We start from the raw sequence: 18,864 nt of genomic DNA on the forward strand, positions 1-18,864 counted from the left end.
GATGTAACTCGAAGCTCATCGATTGATTTTCTGTGTCCTCTAGTATTTCACTTACATTATAAAATGTGACTGCACTGTTCATTAGGTACCGCAGTCTGTCCCAGGGGTTGAGATTTACATTCTTTTGACTCGCAGTTCAGGCGAAGCCATCTTATTTAAATCCAAGCAACTCATTTATTGAGATCCCGTAGCAACTTAACCTCGAGAACAGCGGAGCTGCAATCCCTAACAGCCCTGAGTGTAGAAGCTGACGGACTTGGCCCAGTTACAAGGCCTAGTTTTTCACTGAGGCTGCATGCTCTGAAACCAGTGAGTCAGGAAATATCCCCAAAAAATGCTGTTAATGTGAGAGAATCTTGAATAAGTAAACAGCAGGAGGAGGTGGCTTGTGACACACCAATTCTGGTCCGCTGAGGAGATTGTTCGTTACTCAACGATGTAAAAAAAAGCAGCCCACATCACATCTTATTAATCCCACGATTAGTTCCTCAATTCAGGCTGTCATGGGTTTAATGTCTCAGCAGTAGGCTGGAAAATTATCGTCTAGACATTGTCAATAAGTTAAAGTCTCTCTCCTCTCCCTCTCGAGCAATTGTTTTGACAAATATTACAGGAAAAAAAATCATCTCTACAAAGATTCAGTTGATAGAATATGTTTTTGCCAGATGGAATGGGTGCAGCAGTCAAAACTCAGCACACTTATCAATTGAGTTCCTGTTCATCATAACAATTATCTCACTCAATTGTATGACTACAGACATCCACATCATTAAACTCATGCAACTAATCAATTTTTGTAGGAAATGTAAATTTAAAAAAAGACATCCCTTTTATCTGCAATGTAATTAAGTACATGATTCGCTTTGATTTGTATACTTACACTTAAACTGTTTCTGTAAGCGAGACATACTAATGGACAATTTCACTTTAATACATGTGTACGATTAGCTACCATTATCACAAGGACAGAGGAAACAAATAATTATGTATTGAGACAGTTACACTATGGGAGGGGTAAAGATTGTGTGTGCGTCTCTGAGAAACGGATGGATTTACACCTTTTTAACATCTGGCCAATTGCTTATTGGATACATTTACGCTTGGCTTTTTGAGATCGGATAGACACACCATCTGCTCAAGATGCATACAAACACACATGTTGACTGACTTTAAAGGTGTTGTTGTGTTCTGACAAATTCATGTTTTTTCTTTTCAAGTAATGATTAAAAATAAAAATGTATAATGTAAAGTCAATGAAAACATTTTTTAAACGCAAATGCAATTTTTTCATTACTAGCTGCTTACTAGCGACACCGCTCGAGGGATTTACAAATCTGGTATGTTGGTCCTTTAATTACCTCAAATCTCAACAGCTTTATGGATTTGCATGGAACTTGATATAGATGTCCATGGTGCGCAGAGGATGAATCTGAATTTGGGTGTGAGTAAAATGTCTCAACTACTATTGGATGGACTGTCATAACCTCAAGTTCCCCTCAGAATGATTTAGATTTGTTGGTCTTTGGTGATCGCCTTACTTTTCATTTAGCACCGATACGTACATTTTTTAATTGGTCGAGCACTTAACGGTGCTACTTTTTGATTTTGAGAACATTAATGTAGCAGTAAACAACTATTTGCTGGGTAAGATGAATGAAATCACTCTCGCTCTGAATGTGTTGTAATACAAACTTCTCCTTGATTTGTTGACATAGCTGGGCCGGCAGCCCGTGATTTCATTGCATATTTGTTCATGTGACTGGGCCCCACGGGCTAGCTAAGCTGTGGTTGCAGAAGCACAGCACCCCCTCAGGTAATCACTGTTGACACTATCAGCACTGTTGCCGTCGTTTTCACTGTTAGCTGCGAGCAGCCTGCTCAGCCGTGACCATGTTGAAAGCAGATGAGCTGCAATAGAAACGCTCCAAATCTCGTATTTAGCCCCTTTTAGGTTTATGAATTCTACTTCCAGTAAACCAAGATGGTGATATGGTTATTGTGCCTACTAATCAGAAACATGTTGTTATTGTCATTGTGAGCATGCTGAAGTTAGCATTTACCTCAAAGCTGTGCTTAAGTACAGCCTTACAGAGCTGCTAGTGTGACGTGCTAGCATCAGTCTTGATTCTGCAATGCATGAACATGGCTACGGTGCGGCTATGGTCAGAGAAAGATCATGGTTATGACAGAAAGAACTATGGTTATGGTTACATACTAAAATATTTCGCTTAGGTGAAGGTTAGGCAACTAAATCTTTTGAATTAGGATAGGGTCATAAAAGGTCTGTGATGGGGTGCAAACTCCAGTGTCTTGCAAAAAAGGACCTCTACACATTTACTATCTGCTTCCTGGGCATACCTACTTCCTGAGTTGGCATTTAATATTGGCACATGACCTGCAAATCGTCCGATATGAATACAAGACTTGGCTGACAGCTGACTCAGGTGTATTTTTTTAATACATATCGTAACTTTGGATCTTTAATTCTCCGTCACCTCACTCTCTGCAGGCCTATCAAAGGTGAAGGGGCCTGGGATTGCTCTCACACACACACACACACACACACACACACACACACACACACACACACACACACAAACACATACATACCATACATGCACAGACTGTCAATGGATTTATGCACAGTATTAAAAAGCTAATAAGTCAGACAAAGCTGTACACCAGTGCACACGGCTGAACAAAGGGACTCACTTGAACGGGCTAATATTCAATCATTTCCTGCCATTTTGATAAGTTTGAAAACACTGCTGTAATAGCCTTTTCAACATATTTCTTCACACCGTTTGCACAAGCAATCTCTGGAATTAATAGAGTAACAGGCACAGCTGTTCCTTCTCGCTTTCGTGGTTGGGCATCATAGACCAGACCTGCAAACATTTTTCACAATGACTTATACTTTCACACCAGATAGGTGCTTTCAGTTTGAAAAACAAAAAGAAAACAATAACCTTATCAAAACCAACTTAAATATATAGAGGTTTTTTTGTGCAGAGGGAAATTAAATGGTGTAATTAAAAAAAATGACATTTATTTCAGTGAAAAAAGACTTATTCACAGATATATAAATCACAAATGTCAAATGTGATTCATGTCAAATGTCAAGGAATTATGGGTGCTGTTGAAAATTATACATCATTCCTAAACAACAATTAATTCATTTTTTTTATCATTTTCGCAAGACCTGGAAACCTGACAATATGTTTAGAGTACTCTCCATCACGGCTGCCCAATCCAGGTTTGATTTATTTTTTTCCTGGAACATGAGCGCTTGCTTTGTGAAAAGGATGACACAAAAAGCAATGTGAGTGAGAATCATTATCTTGGAGATTTGGACAAAAAAAAAAAACATCATGCCACTGCAGGACCACTTTAAATCAAATGGTACCAAATTGAAAAAAAGGTATTGCCAGGTTTGTCATTTCAACTACAAAAAAATGCAGCTGAAATTAGATGTTGTTTATATAGTATGAAAGTGTGTCATCAAAAATCCAGTTGCAAAGGCACAAGAATTTGGCTCATTCAAATACGGGACTGTGTATATGAACCAGATTTGGTGGGGAAAAAAGAGAAAATTCAAAATGTCTGAAATGTTTTCAGGCAGATGTGGATATGGCCTATACAGCAAACATTTGGCTTCAAATTAGGAAAACACTACTGGAAAAAACAGAGAAAGAGCTACAAAAAAATATGTATTCCATGCACCAGGATATACAATTAAAATACAACATGTTTTCCAAATATTCTGACGCCCTAAAGGTATAGCAAATTTGTATGAGATCTGTTTTTCAGATGCCCTGCTGGCAAACAAAAAAGAAACCAAAAACATAACCTTTTCGGCGAATTCCCAAATCTGAATGACAGCAATGCAAAAGTGCTTTTCATTTGGTGTATTTTCTCTTCTTGTGCTGTAAAAAGAGTGCTTAATAGTATTCACATGTTCTGCATTGGATGAAGCTCAATCCATATTTCATTGTGCTCACATATAATAAGAAAAGACCAAAGACTGTCTCAGATTGATCATTCCTTTTCCCCCCCAATTAAATAGAGGGACCTGCAGGGGATAGGAGTCTAATGAACTGATGAAAAAAAAAGGTCTGCCTGTGACTGACTAATGCTGCAAGTAATCACTTCTCAATATCAGACCCATCAATGTCTTTGTGTTATCTTCATTGGCCTATGCCATTGTGCTCTCAGGCTGATAAATCGGGTTGTCACTATACGGGGAGCAGTGGAGCTATAAAAAAGGAGGCCAAACGTATTGAAATTTTAACAGGCCATATTCTTAATAGGGCTTTAGCCACCCCAAGGATACTGAATATTTATATAGGGATAACACGCACATAGTTTTGTTGTTTGTTTTCTTTTCAAACATTTTTTTGTGTAACTATGAAACCTTTTAACCCTTGTAATTAAGAGATGCAGTGTTCTACAGTCCAACGTAAATAATAGATTAGCTCCTACATTGTATTTTTTAAATGTATGAATAAAACAAAAAAGTGTGCTGAAGTTCCAGTTGTTGTTTGCATTTACTTTCACACTTTTGATAGCAGAATGCACACAAGGACACTAGAAACAGATTAACTATACTAGGGGAAGCATGAATAGTAGATGGGCAGAAAGCAGGCAGAGAAAGACAAACGTAGTGGAACAATTTAACAGAAAGCAGAAGGGCTCTATATAGACTATGCATGGACTTAACGGGCTGATGAGATACAGCTGGTGAGGCAGGCATCAGGGCACATGGCTGATGGGGAAATCAGCAACAGGTGAGCTTCATACAAATAGTATGCAGCAAGTTACTATACAGTTACTATACAATAGATTCATCTACTTAAATATTTGGTATAAGAAATGCTATATATGGGACAAATCATTACATGCAGCAATGTAAATTATACTAAAGCTACTTCTATTTAACAAAGAGCTATCACCGTCCTTGACTTTTGCTCAAGTGTGATAAGTGGGGGCCAAAAGCTTGGTGAAAGTGACTCCCAGAGCTTGTGATGAACCGCGGTAGCTGGCGAGCTAACTTTTAGCTGCTGTCTAATTTCTCTTTATTGTTGAGTTTACTTTTCCCTGGCTTTTTTGTTCACCAATGTGCACCATTTTCCCCTTACTTTTCAATATTACGGTCAGTTATTTAGGTCAGGTAGTTTGTCAGCTCGTTAGCTTAGCTTAGTCGCTAATGGGACAATCAGTTCACATAGTTTATTTGCATGCAGACATACTCCAGCAAACCATTGCTCTTTTGTAGAATGACATCTACTCTGATGAGAAAGTTGAATAAAAGTGGAAGGTGCAGCACAGCTAATAAGCTAAGATAGCTTCCTCTATTTTTGACTCTCTGGTGCATCTTTCCATGAAAGGTCGACATTGTCAAGACAGCTTGCTATTGGTCAACGGCACTAATTTGCATGTCATGCACAGCGCCATCAAAATTCTAGCCAATTCAAATGCAATTGTTCTTTCACATTTCTAAAGTGAATTCATGACTCAAACTCTAACTTTAAAGAAGTAAGTTGGATACAGACCAGGTCCACATATAGGTTGGGAGAATCAGGTATAATATGACAGTGGAGAAGCAGGAAGTTTTTGGGAAGGACACCTGTGAGTCCTGGAGGAGACGGGCAGAGCAGGGATGACAAAGAACCAGACGGCACAGCCTCGCCAAAACCGAGCAGCCCGGGAGCTGCAGCAACAATCTGGACATGCAGGCAGAGACAGTGTGCAGGAGGAACTCAGGTGGAGTCACAGGACACAGGCCTCAAGGTTTTTACTGCCGAGGCAAAGCATGGAGAAAGCTGTATTATTTGCGTAATAATGTGCGTTTTAATTTGTTTTATTTAATTCATTATTCATATTTTTTTATTACATAAAAGGAAGAAAAAAGGTCTTTTTAGAAACAATAAAAGTATATTTTCTATAAATCTGAATTCATAGTATGTTGTCTTTTATCATTGTGGTTGTGATGCGACAGTGCATGTAGACACCATTGTAGTATTATATTTATATTTGGCCTCTGGGCATATCTGGCCTGCAGTGGTTCAGCGGCCTGGTATTTTGTAGACATAATACTCTTTCGGTATTGGCAAACATCCGTTTTATACAACAGGTTTTCTTCTGTTTGCAACAAACCAAAACAAAATATTAAAGAAAATAGTGTGCATTCCAATTTCTGTAAAAACAGTTTTAGCAAGTGAGAACAATTTTCCTTACTAATGTGCCAACATTTTCTTTGCTGTAATGATGTGCGCCATTGAGTGGTGAGGGTGTAATCCTTGCCAACAGAAAACAAATTGACCCAATTGTTACACATATCATTTGGTTTTCCAAATTATCCTGGCATGTTCACAATATGGCCAGTAGCCAAATGGATGCTTAGAATTACTCAACATTATCATTCACTGTTTTCTATTTAATATCAAAATTGACAAATTATTTAAGACTTATGTTTTTGCTTATTCCAGTGTTTTGTGCCATGCAAGAGGAGTTCCCTCCTGCGAAATGTTACACATATTTCTCTTGTTTTGTTTTGGAAGGTTTTCTGCATTTTGAATGCTGCAAATACCAACGTCGACCTGCTGAACTGGAGGCCAATGAATTGTCCAATTGTGTTTCCTCCACAACCTATTTCACAAAACCACTTAGTAGTATCTGATACTTATATGCACAACCTTTAGCTTTTTATACCCTAAACCCTGAACTACCTGAATATATATGTATCATTGGTGGATTTACACAGTGAGTGTGGCAGCTCCTCCTATTTAGCTTATTTTAGCCCAAATGTCAATATACCCTCACATCGCCTGAATGCATTATGCAAATGTTCTTTTGGCTCACTGTACTGCATAAGCTACAAAACTATTCATGAAATGTATGCAGCTCATTGTGCCCTCTGCAGCCCCCAACAACTGTGGAAAAATATGCACAACTCCGCTGTCACAGCCACTTTCCCTCAATCCCAGAGGAGCACACAGCAAGTACACAACATCAACTGATGGAATAGTAGTAGCCTTCTCTGTGCAAGGGTCAACCTAAATCAAGACAGCAATGAATGAACGCTAGTCATAGGCAGGGCGAGAGTTGATTTCAGGGGTGGCACAGCCCACAAAAAAACCCCAAAGCGATGCAAAGACAAAAGACACAATATCGCAAAACAGCGAGAAAGAGACGCAAAACAACAACAAAGTGATGCAAATCAAACACAAAAGTATGTAAAAGGATCACAAAGTGACATGCATTTTCACAATGTAACGGAAAATGACTAGAAAGAGAGATTACTGGTGTCCTGTAAAAAAAAAAACTTCCTACGTAATAGAAAGTTAGGTTTTAGCGAAAAAACAACAACTTATAGTTATATTTATGAAAGGAGCGTGGTTGACGTTAACTTGACTAATTAGCAACTTATTCACTAGTGAGTGACAAACAAGTCATAAGTCCTGAGTTTCTTTCTCACTCCCAACTCGTGAAATGGTTACACGTGGTCACTGATGCTATGCTTCAAACTTTGAAGCTAGGTATCCCTCTAGTGTCAGTTTTGGACGTGTCAGGGCCATTTTCATACTAACAAATCAAATAAAAACTAATAAGTAAGGGATAAGAAAAGATCGTGGTTGAAGCTAACTTCACTGAAGAACAGCTCACGAGTAGCAACTCAGGTGACTAATAATACTAACAAATCACGTGACTAACAACTGACGTAACAAAAAGAGTAAACGTCGGGACACTAACAGCGGTTTCCTCGGTCAAAGTCATGTCTTTGTTTAACTTATCCAACAATACTCCAACCCACCTTATGCAGACTTTCTTCCTCTTTATACTACGTCAGGTGGTGAGACCGCCGATCAATGACATGGGTGGGCTTACATTGGAGTTGCTTGAAAACCTGGTAGGTCTCAAACAGACGCTAAAGGGTGCCTCTGTTCGTCAGTATCCAAGCAAAGGTATTTGACGAGTCGGGAGTGAGAACGGGTTAATCACTGAGTTATGCTTTTAAGAACGTACGCCTCTAAAAGAGCACCCAGTGATTGTTTCAATATTCCAGTTGTGTTTGTCATACTTGTCTTGATTGCATCTCTATCACTTGCCTGCTGAAATAAGACAGCTGAAGGGGGAAATTTGTCAGATCGCCCACTGTACAGTGTCATCAACTCAGTCACAGCTGCTACTCCATCAATGTCATTGTTGTTTACCATTGTGCTGCACTGCGTCTCACTTACGTGCAGAGCTCTGGCCTGTGAGACTCATCTCACAACTGTGTTTTATCAACTCCATAAAACTTAACTTCACATGCGGTATCTGACACAGAGGTCACAATTCCCAGTGAGACCAGTGGAATCCATTTTCTTCTGCAAAAGAAAACAACAACAATAAGACCCTCATCCTGCAACTCACAGCACCAGATACAGTTCTCTTTGGTGTAAAAACGGAGCAGTAGTATTCATGCTTGATTGAGGCAGCAGGGCAGACTTTCTTTCCTGAAATTTACTCGGAGCTCTCTGTTGATCCTCCATCATACATCTGCTAAAAGGTCAGATCAATCTTTGGTGTTGCCGTCTACCTGTGGACAAGCAAAATTTGATTTCATGACAGTGGTTATCCATACTGCTCTTCTGTTGAACTTCGAGAAAATCTTCGGCATTTTGTCAACAACATTGTGGCCTGCAGGCTAATATACGATGTGAGGTGATTTAGAACACTTGATAAACTGAGAACCCGATCTTTGGGGATTGTAATCAACACCTGCCAGCCAATCAGAAACAAGTATTTTCTGTGGCAATGGCATGATTGTGTTGAACAGACCCTCTGTCATTTAGACCTTAGATAGGATGATATCAACCAGTGTGTCTACTAACTTAACTAATGTCAGCCTTGGTCATATTGTAAATGTAGATGTATGTTGAAAAGGCTTCAATCATTTACAGCATCTAGTTGCAATATGTAACACTTAGTTGTTTTCCTTAATCACAAATGCCCCAAAACCCAAACAAGCATCTGCGATACTGAAACTGTACATCAATAGTCATTCAAATTGATTAGATTCAAAATACATTATGTTAAAAATAACAGCGTATGTATGATTTAAATTAGGCTTTACAGTAGTCCTGGGGTACACTGCCATTATATCAGTAATTGAAAAAAGATAATGGGACAATTAGCTTTCAGTTAATAAATGAGTTATTAAAGTACCAGATATGATCATTGCTTTTCTCATTGCTGAAAATAGCTGTACAAATTAAAGATTCTTCCAGTAGCACAGCTATAAAACGGTTTATGATATGATATATAACAGCGTTCTTAGCTTATTTGGGGTGTTTTTTTAAGAACAGGGACCCTTGTGGCGAAATATCCAATGCCAGTGCACAGAGGGAGATGCAAAACTGAGGCTACTCAGTTCCATATTTCAAAGCTTTTCTTTTCGAATGATGGGGGGGGGGGGCTCTACTGCTTTTTTACTATATCAGGCGTCGGGAAACATTTTCTATTCCACCCAAAAAAATCCTTTGAGCTGACTTCTGTGGGTGGGGTTGGACCTCAAGCATTTGAAATGATGGGGAAATATCAATGGAATATGTAATATATATAGAAACATTAATATATAATTAGCGAGCCACATGATAAATGCGTCTTTGAATACTGAAAGGCAGAATTTTCTCAAGAAAACCCTGAACATTTGACAATTCATTTAAAATCTTATCTTAACTTTGACATGAATATGTATTTTGTAAATACGGTCCATTGATTGATTATGAGCTTAGAATAACATGCAGCAAACATCTGTTTTGACACAATTGAATGTTTTCTGGTCTCTGAAATCCTTAAATCATGAATGAATCATGAATTATATCTGAGGTCTGTGTTTTTCTCCAGTCTCGACGGAGACCTTTTCCAGGCCAGGGCGGCACACATTTACGTCAAGCTGTGCTTCACACTCCATTGTATTTTCTGTCTCCCTGCTGTCTGCGAAGTCACAAGTTCACCTACTCTTTCCCTCTTTAGAAAACTACAGGCAATGGATTCAGTCACACAGACTGTTGACTTCATTTCTCACACCGAGAGAGGTGCCTGAGCTGTTGTTTGTCACTGCTATCCACCATATAATCCCAGTGTAATTGTATTGGCAACAATTGCACTGCTAGTTAATACTTTCCACGTTGCGTTTTAGACTCATGGTGTTCAGGCTTTGCTGAACACCATGAGAAAGAAACTGAGAAATGTTGCTGTCCTGTAGCTGTTGTACCATCTCTGGAACACTAATTGCACCCATTTTCACTGGACATGTTCCCGTTGCTGTCTCCTCAGATAGAGCAGTGTTTCTCTTTGGCTTTAGACGGATTCTCTGGTGAAGGCATAGTTAGGGTGAAGGATGAGAGAAAAAGAGACTGTAGAGAACGACAAAAACTCGGCAGAAAATGGGGAACTGAGATAAATAGACCCTTCAAATCTCTTAAAATAGTGTCACCGTAATGATGGCGAGTCACAAATTGGTTTAAGACTTGCTATTTCTGGCAAATGGCCATGGAAGTGTCCTAGCACTGCAGATAGAGAGAATTTTCCTTTCAGCCTTTAAATCATGTGTTCATCTAGTTCCACATCAACAACTATTTAACCATATATGAGGACCTGAAAGAGGCAACTGAACAGTTTGCGTGGCGCGAAACAAAAGGGGATAAACCTCATGAAGTCAGCTGAGAGAGGGCGAAGCCTATACAAAATAGAATATTTCACTTTTCTGCACCTGCACACATTTTCATATAGGCCTACATTTGTGTGTTTAAATGAGAAAGGACTCAAGTACTACGTTTTTCCTCCTAATTTCTACCGTTATGTACCTCCTCTCCAACAAATCTGGTCCCTCAGATTTCAAAATTAAATTATTCAGTGTGGTTAATTGAGGGCAGGAAATGCTCAAAATATGTAGATGGTCTGAGGCTATGTGTAAGGTGGCCGTGGCTAAATGCAGAGACATCAAAGTAAAGAAAGCAAAGAAAAAACTGAAACAACCTAAAAAAAAATGATTTGCTTTCATTTGGTTTGCATATTTGGCAGCTTTTCTTTCCACAACAGAGTTTACATCCTGTGGGCAGCATCATGTGAAAGTGTCTTTGGAATATGCTGTACAGTAAAGTGCACATTAGTAATGCAGTCCAAATCCCTCTCCATAAAGTGCATAATGAGGTACTCCGGGTTCAGCCGAGACAAAACCTCCTCTTCCCTTTTTTCTCGAGTCTGGATCATAACCTGCCACACTGATAATTTCATGCAGACTTTTTTTCTCCCTCTTTGCTCACTGAGGTGTTTGACGATGTGATGAGCACCATGAGAAGTGTGGGAAGGCTGCCAGTCTTTTTGATGTCGGGGAGATGCCAGCGTGCGGAGGTGCACAGCAGAGCGGCATTTGAATTCACAAAGGCAGCTTACTCTTTCAGGGCTGGAGGATGGTGAACCCCTCTCTTTCGGGTTTATGTCTGTTGTTTTTTCTGGCTTCGGGGCCACATGGCGCCACTTCCTCGCTGCTCATTACTGAACATTACGAGGGAGGAGCTTTTGTTAGAGTGCATTATTTGGTCAACATTCAAACTATCTTGGACTATACCGTTGCTCCAATATATACATCCGATGCCATCGTTTAGTGGCCAACGCAGGTGATAGTGCTACTTTATGTTGCAAGAGGGAATGTCAAACATCCCTAGTAATTTCCATGCACAACATGAAATGGAACATGCTGCTTTGGCACACATGGTTACTATGGCAATAAAACAGAACACCACAGGTACTAACAGCATGGTAAACAATTGAGCCATAATTCACATGGCCTCACATAGTTTAATACAAATGGATACAAATGACACAAACACAAACAGCCTTTCCCGTAGTGTCACCAGCAGAGTCATGTTTTCACTCACCCAGTGAAATAACCCAACATTTCCTGGATGTATCAACACAACATTCTGCACAGACATTCATGATTCCTAAAAGATGAGTCCAAAGGACTTTGGTGATCTCCTGATTTTTCCTCTAGCGCCACCATGGGGTGTGTGGTTTTGAGTAAAACGTCTCATCAACTGTTGATGGATGGCCATGAAAGACTTGCATCAGAAGTCGACGCACTAGGCAACACTCTAGCGCCTAGATGTGTCAATATATGCTAGTTACATACATGGAGTCGTTTTCAGAATAAACATTCGTCTTCACAGGAAGTTAGGTTTCAGGCAACAAAACAACTTAGTTCAGGAAAAGAGTGTGGTTGACGTCAACCACACTCTAGTAACAGCTCACATCACCACCGAGTGACAACTCCCGTGACTGACGACGCCAAGTGACTCACGTCACTGACAACTCAGGTGACAAAATGTCAACTTTTACTTTTAGCTTAGCAAAGGGACACAAACAACGGTCTCCTGTCTTTGTTTGACCAATCTACCTCCCCTCCCATTCATCCTAAGCAGACTTTCACTCACTTTAAACTACCCTTTACCTTCCACTTATGCCACAGTAGGGTTTACATTGGAGTTATTGGAAAGCCACTACCATACAGTCTTCAAAGAGGGCCTCCGATGCCGAGGAGCACTGACAAACCAACGGTATTTGACGAGTTGGGAGTGACACCAGGTTGCGAGATCTGCTGCCGACATTCATGCTCTCCATGAGATGGACTATGATCATTTTGGTGATACCTTAGCGTTTTATGTAGCATCACCACCGCGCCAAGATTTTCTTTGTTTTGCAATTGTTAAGGCTTTACACACTGGGCATGTTACAACTATAAGAGACAGAAATGCAAAATATTTGCCTGCAAATATATATTTAGGGATTTTATTGTGAAAACGAGTTGACCTGGTATGCGCTGTCTTTGATAAGGTTGAAAGGAGTAATACAGTTTGTAGTCTTGTTTCAGACTACTGAGCCTTCAAGTTCTTGTTTCATAAATATGTGCAATGTGATTGGCATATTTTTGTTTTGGCCGAAAATCAGCCTCACTCTTAAAAAAAAGTGTTACTTTTTCCCTGCATAATAATTGCATTCTGTGTGAAAGTTTTCATGTCACGGAAGGTGAATGCAAGGCAGCAAGGGAAGGAGCCAGCGCTGACAATCATTAAGGATGGAGACAGTTCAATGACACAGCTATAAATCAAATAACATTTGTATCTGCCTCAGCTGAACTCTGGGTTTAGCAGTAATTAGAAAATGTTACCATGCCAACATGCTAAACTTAGCAGATAAACCGCTGAAACTGCTAAACACCTGCGTTTTAATCGTGAGCATGATGGTGTTGTCAGCACTGAGCTCAAAGAACCGCTGTGCTTAAAGTACAGCCTCATGAAGTTGCTAGCATGGCTTTATAGGCTTGTAACTGCAGGTATACCATTGGCAGCTTCACACTTGTCTGGTCTGTCTCACAGATCTGAGGAAAGGCATTTGATTTAGATTCAAACTTTTGAGGCCCCTTTTTGATTTCATGCCTTGTTAATTTTTACCCTTCTGTTCCGACAGAACACTTGAATCTGGAGCTAGTCTTGTAAAAAGAAAGTAATTATGATGTCACCATATTCAGGAGTGGCTTTGTTCACTACACCCTGAGTGGCATCTGCCATTTTTATTATATTGAATCTGTGTGAGATCTGATAGAATTGCGTATATAGCTCACATCCATGCATCTGTCCTCATTTAACTTACTCGTGTCAAGAAACAAGTTTTCCTTGTGTAGATCACCACCGTGTGACATTCTCTCAACAACACTTTGTGAAGTTGTTTCTCAGCGCGCTGCTCAGTTACACTGCTTTCTTTACTCTATATAAAGCCAAATGGCTTTGCCTCGTACTATATGTCTGTGCTTTTGAAGAAACACGGCAGGGCGTATCACCACAAGGTGTCTCTTGCCTTGTTGCTGGCTGTGTCACTCCTTTGTGTATTCATTATAGTTTGAAAACCAGAACTTCCATGTCCCCCTGCTAGCACTTGGACTCAGCTGAACTATTCGTACATTTTCTTTTTTCTTTAAAACAAGCATCGCAGGGAGAAATGGTTAGTTTTTCCTTCAAGTTCGACCGTACATTTGTCCGTATAATATATATAATGTATTTTTTTTGCCAGATTTGCATTACTCTGGTGCAATATGAGTAAAACTGAAGCTGAACACTGTCAGCTCTTATCATTTGTGATGCTGGAATAAAACAACCCAAATGTATTGTGATGTAAAAGTCACTGTGAAAGTAACAAATACACACTCAGAAGCACTCTTCGTACTTTCATGCTGAAATAATGGTGCTTTATCACTTTCTTGGTAATAAAAAAAAAGCTAAAATTAATTGTTTCCCTTAAATGTAGTGAATGTGCATACAAAACTCAGAAAATGTATGTTAAAAAAATGCATTGTAGACTTCAGAGCATAAAAAACCCCCAGAAAATGTATTAAATGTTAAGAAAAATCAACAATGATGTTCCAAAGTAGCAGTTTGATTGATGTCCATCAGCACAGGTCTTGTACCATTTGCTGACACAAAATAAGTATATTATAAAAATAACTGCAGTATATAGTACATATTGCAATGCATAGTGATTGAAGATGAGAAAAGTGTAGAATAATCTATTGTCTGTGATTGCTCCCCAGAACTATAAATGTATTCTAATCTTAACGCCCTGATGACAACGTCACCTGTCAGTGCCTTCTAAACGCAAAACTGCAACAAATCACTCTTCAATCAAACCATTAAACCTTTATAAACTGACACCAATATGAAATATGATGGTTTGAATGTAATAACTACTTGGTAAAGGTTAGGGAATGATCAAGGTCATAGTTAAAATTCATGTTTACTGTTTACCCAGGAAGTGAATCGCGAGAGGCAATATTCCATGTGGATGTGCTGCTTTTGGCCATTTGTTGTTGTTTTTCTTGGGTCTGAGTCTCAGAAAAACCTGCACCCAGAAGACCACAACATGTTGTATTCTATTGCGCTACAATATCTTTTCCTACAGGGGAATGTGGTATCATCTCAGACATAAACAAGAGTTAAAAGCAACCCCTGTGGCTTTACAGAGATATACTTCTTGGAAAAGGAAAGGCCAGATTCGTTGAATAGAGACTTTGGTGATGCAGCCTCCTGGGAGTCTCGGTGGGGAGGTGGACGTGGAAAGTCCTTTAATGACAAGAGGCTGTGAACAGCAGTATGAGTTTAAGCTGTGTCACATAATTTGCTGCAGTCTGATGGCGACAGGCAACTGGTGTGCAAGTTGAGTCTCCCTGCTAGAACTTACAGTATGTTCCTACTCAAATTGATATATTGGTTTTGGAGTCACTTCCTTTAATAGTGTCTCAGTCAGCTGTGAAATGTTTTCCAGTTGGCTTTGGAGCTAAAAGTGACAGATGCTACAAGTTTAAAACGCAGGCCGGGAGTGGGCTGAGACTTCTCTGCGGATGATTGATGGTTCTCTGCTTGCAACCCTCCTGTTGAGTTTCATTGAAAGCCACGCTGATATTCAACAGCTCAATATTTCTTCACGACTTGGTATCGATCATCACGGGACCATATTTAACGGTCCTTTTGAATGTGTGACTCTCCGTCTGCAGTGACTAGATGCAAAGGTTTTCCTCCATCACAGCTGTTCTAGTGGTTGCTAGTAATGTGCCCTTTCAATTCACGGTTACTTCCCGCCTGCGTATGAACCCTGTAATCTATCTATGACTCATCTTCCTTCCACGCTTCCTCGTTTTTTTGCAGACTCAAACAGCAGTCCCTTTCGTTAATCGTTCCTTTGAAAAAAGTCAGATTACTGATGGAAATATTTCGGATGTAACCTACACTTTTACTTTTAAGGAAAAAAATGTTATTCAAAGTTTACTTTAAAAGATGATTTTTGATGCAAATAATACTTTAGATTTCAATTTGCGTCCTGCATCGTGTTCTTTTCATTTGTACGATTACTTATCAAACTAGCGACAGCCATTTGGCCACAGCAATCAACTGTTTTATATGTATCATTCATCACTTTGATTAGATTTGTCAGCAGACTGCATGGCCCTCAAGTGCAATGAGCCATTGAAAACAGACAAGTTTGACAGACAAATATATCGACTTCATGACAAATCAAGGCTGCTAAGCTTCAAACTATTCAATGTATATCACACATCATAAAACGGGTCGCTCAAATTAAGTAATCTGATTGGTTCATAGCATATTGCAATGAACAAAAACAAAACAAAACAATGGTATGTGCCACAAAGTAATGATGGTAAGGATTGTCTAAATGTAAACATCTAGCCTACTGTTTAACATCTTATTTAAATTGAATGAATCCTAATTTTGAGGCATTTCACATTACAAATCCATTATCATATGATAATGTTTGGTATCAGGGCTAATCCAGGAACATTTTAATGGAGCGTATTGGTTAAAATATTGCAGATCCTTAAGTTTCTTTACTGTACTCTGCTGTGATTTATTCACCTCAGCCTGCCGGTGTTCTGGCGCTGCAAGAGCATTTCTCTTCATACTGTAGTGGAAATTAGCAATGTGTGACTGTCACCAATTATTTGGACGAACAGATCCACTTAACTCCCACACGAAGAAATCTGTTTTCTTTCGAATTAGCAAGGAGCAGTTGGAGGAGCTGGCAACTAGTTTCTTCAACAGCTGATCGTGTCTCGTAATGTTCTGGAGTCGAATTCACCCAGTAGAACTTTCTCCAACATAGCAGATCAATAATGTGAGCTTAATAAGTTGATAGTTTTGAACCAGGACCTTCAGTATTTGGATCAAACAGCTCATGAAAAATAGGTTGGCTGGATAGATAAGCAATCCACAGTAAGGTAAATATATTAGAATATTAGATTATAACTACAGAAATGGAGACTCAATATTAAAGGAACTCAAATCGGGGGTGATTGATTGGGCTATCAGTAGTTTTCATACCAGCCATGGTCATAATAGTTATAATGTTCATTGGAAAATGTTCTTAATGCATGTGTAGGTATCTGCACAATACAAAGATGTCACAGAAAGGGGTTATGGATATTTATGGTAACTGAAGCTCTGTTGCTCAAGTCTGAGGTTTGGACTTAAAAAGAGTTCCTGTGTTGCTGGAATTAGTAGAGGTTGCTTCGCTCCGCTCAGGAGATTTATCAAGAACGCTGTGATCAAAAAACAAACAGTGTTTGCCTTATCTTTAACCAAAACTCAGCACTCAGACTTCAAGGGGATCATTGTTTTATTAGATAGCTTAATTTTCTCTTTCAAAATGGCTGGATCAAAAGGCATAGTCAAGTTATTATCTGGGATTTTGGAGGAAATGCACATCCAATGAAGCGTGGAGGGAGGCAGCAAAAGAAGAATAACAAAATGTTTGATTGTTATTCTGTACGTGATGAGACGATATAGGCCTAATCAATATTCAACAGCCACAGTTTTGTTTGAGAGAGAAGTCCATTCCACTCTTTGTCATGAAGTTCCCTGGAGTTGGCCTCGAGCAATATTAATAGCATGAGTTAGAATTGAAAGGTTGGCAGCGGTTGCCATCGAGCCGTTACATTTCACATGAGTGGATGAACACTTAGTGACAGGAGTTGGCTATTGCTCCCTTGGTTGCAGCAATTATACTGTTCAACTGGCACGCAATACATAATGAGGGAGACTTCACCACATCTCTATGTATGCTTCACCCCGATATATCCTCGCCGCGGAGCAGTATTGTTACGCTCGGGAGGATTAACATGGCATCCATATTAATGCAGGGCTTTCATATGCGGGGTTCGAGTCCGGTGCGAGATTTCAGTAATGAGTGATGTCTCGAAATCACATTATCGAAAGATAACAGCCGGCGCTCCCATTTACAATGCAAACTATGTGGGTAGGATTCCTCACAGTGGTGTGATACCCAAGAGGGCATTCTTTACTGTGGTCATGAGTGAAAGCGGTGTAAAGTACAGAATCACCACAATCACAACACACACACACATAGATGTGATACAACTTTTGACTTTAATAACTATTTTAATTTTGGTTCATCCTTATTATATCATTCTTTTGAATTAGTTAATAATTTCCTGTGATGTATTAATGATCCTGTAGGATACTTGTGGACCCCACACAGACAAGCTCATAGTAGTTTTTTGTTACTGCAGATCTCTTAAATAAACAGTCAGCAAACAATAGAGCATGTTTCACTTGAAATGACTCCTTAAAGAGCAGTTGGAACTTTGGGAGTGTTATTAAACTCAGACATCTGCTTTGAATAACAGGGTGAAAGGATTACAGCTTTCCTATCTGTCTTTGTTCATTCATCATCAGAAATAACTAATGCCTTTTAGTTCCTTGTGTCTGGTCTTGCGTTATTCTCTGTGATGAACAATCAATCCTGTGTCAATAAAGATGCCCTTCTTTGTGTTTCTTACAATAACTTTCTATTTGGAATCAAACTGATCTTTTTTTGGATAAACTCTGACTTGTCTGTGTCTGTTATTTCTAATAATGTGCACTACTTTATGCATATAAATACCATTTAACAACACATACATATATGTTTATGTTGCATATACATAACATTTACTGTAATATTTACATTCATTTCTATAATATGGGCACATAGCATGTCAATCAACAGAGCTGTGTGGGTGATGAGGTGCCCTTGTAGTAGAGAACGTGACGAAGTGCTAGGGTGTCCTCCCAGTGGAGGAAACATGAGGAAATGCCTTCTAGGGTGCCCTTCGGATGAATATAAACATGATGAAAAGCCATCTTTGGTGCCCCTACAGTGGAGAAAACATGATGTGCCCTACATAATGCCCCTTCAGTAGAAAAAAAACAGGATGATGTGCCCTCTATGGTGCACCTCCAGTGGAAAAAA

Source organism: Cebidichthys violaceus, unplaced genomic scaffold (assembly GCF_023349555.1).
Source record: "Cebidichthys violaceus isolate CVI_PGR_0920_01 unplaced genomic scaffold, fCebVio1.0.p SCAF_12, whole genome shotgun sequence".
Classification (NCBI taxonomy): domain Eukaryota; kingdom Metazoa; phylum Chordata; class Actinopteri; order Perciformes; family Stichaeidae; genus Cebidichthys; species Cebidichthys violaceus.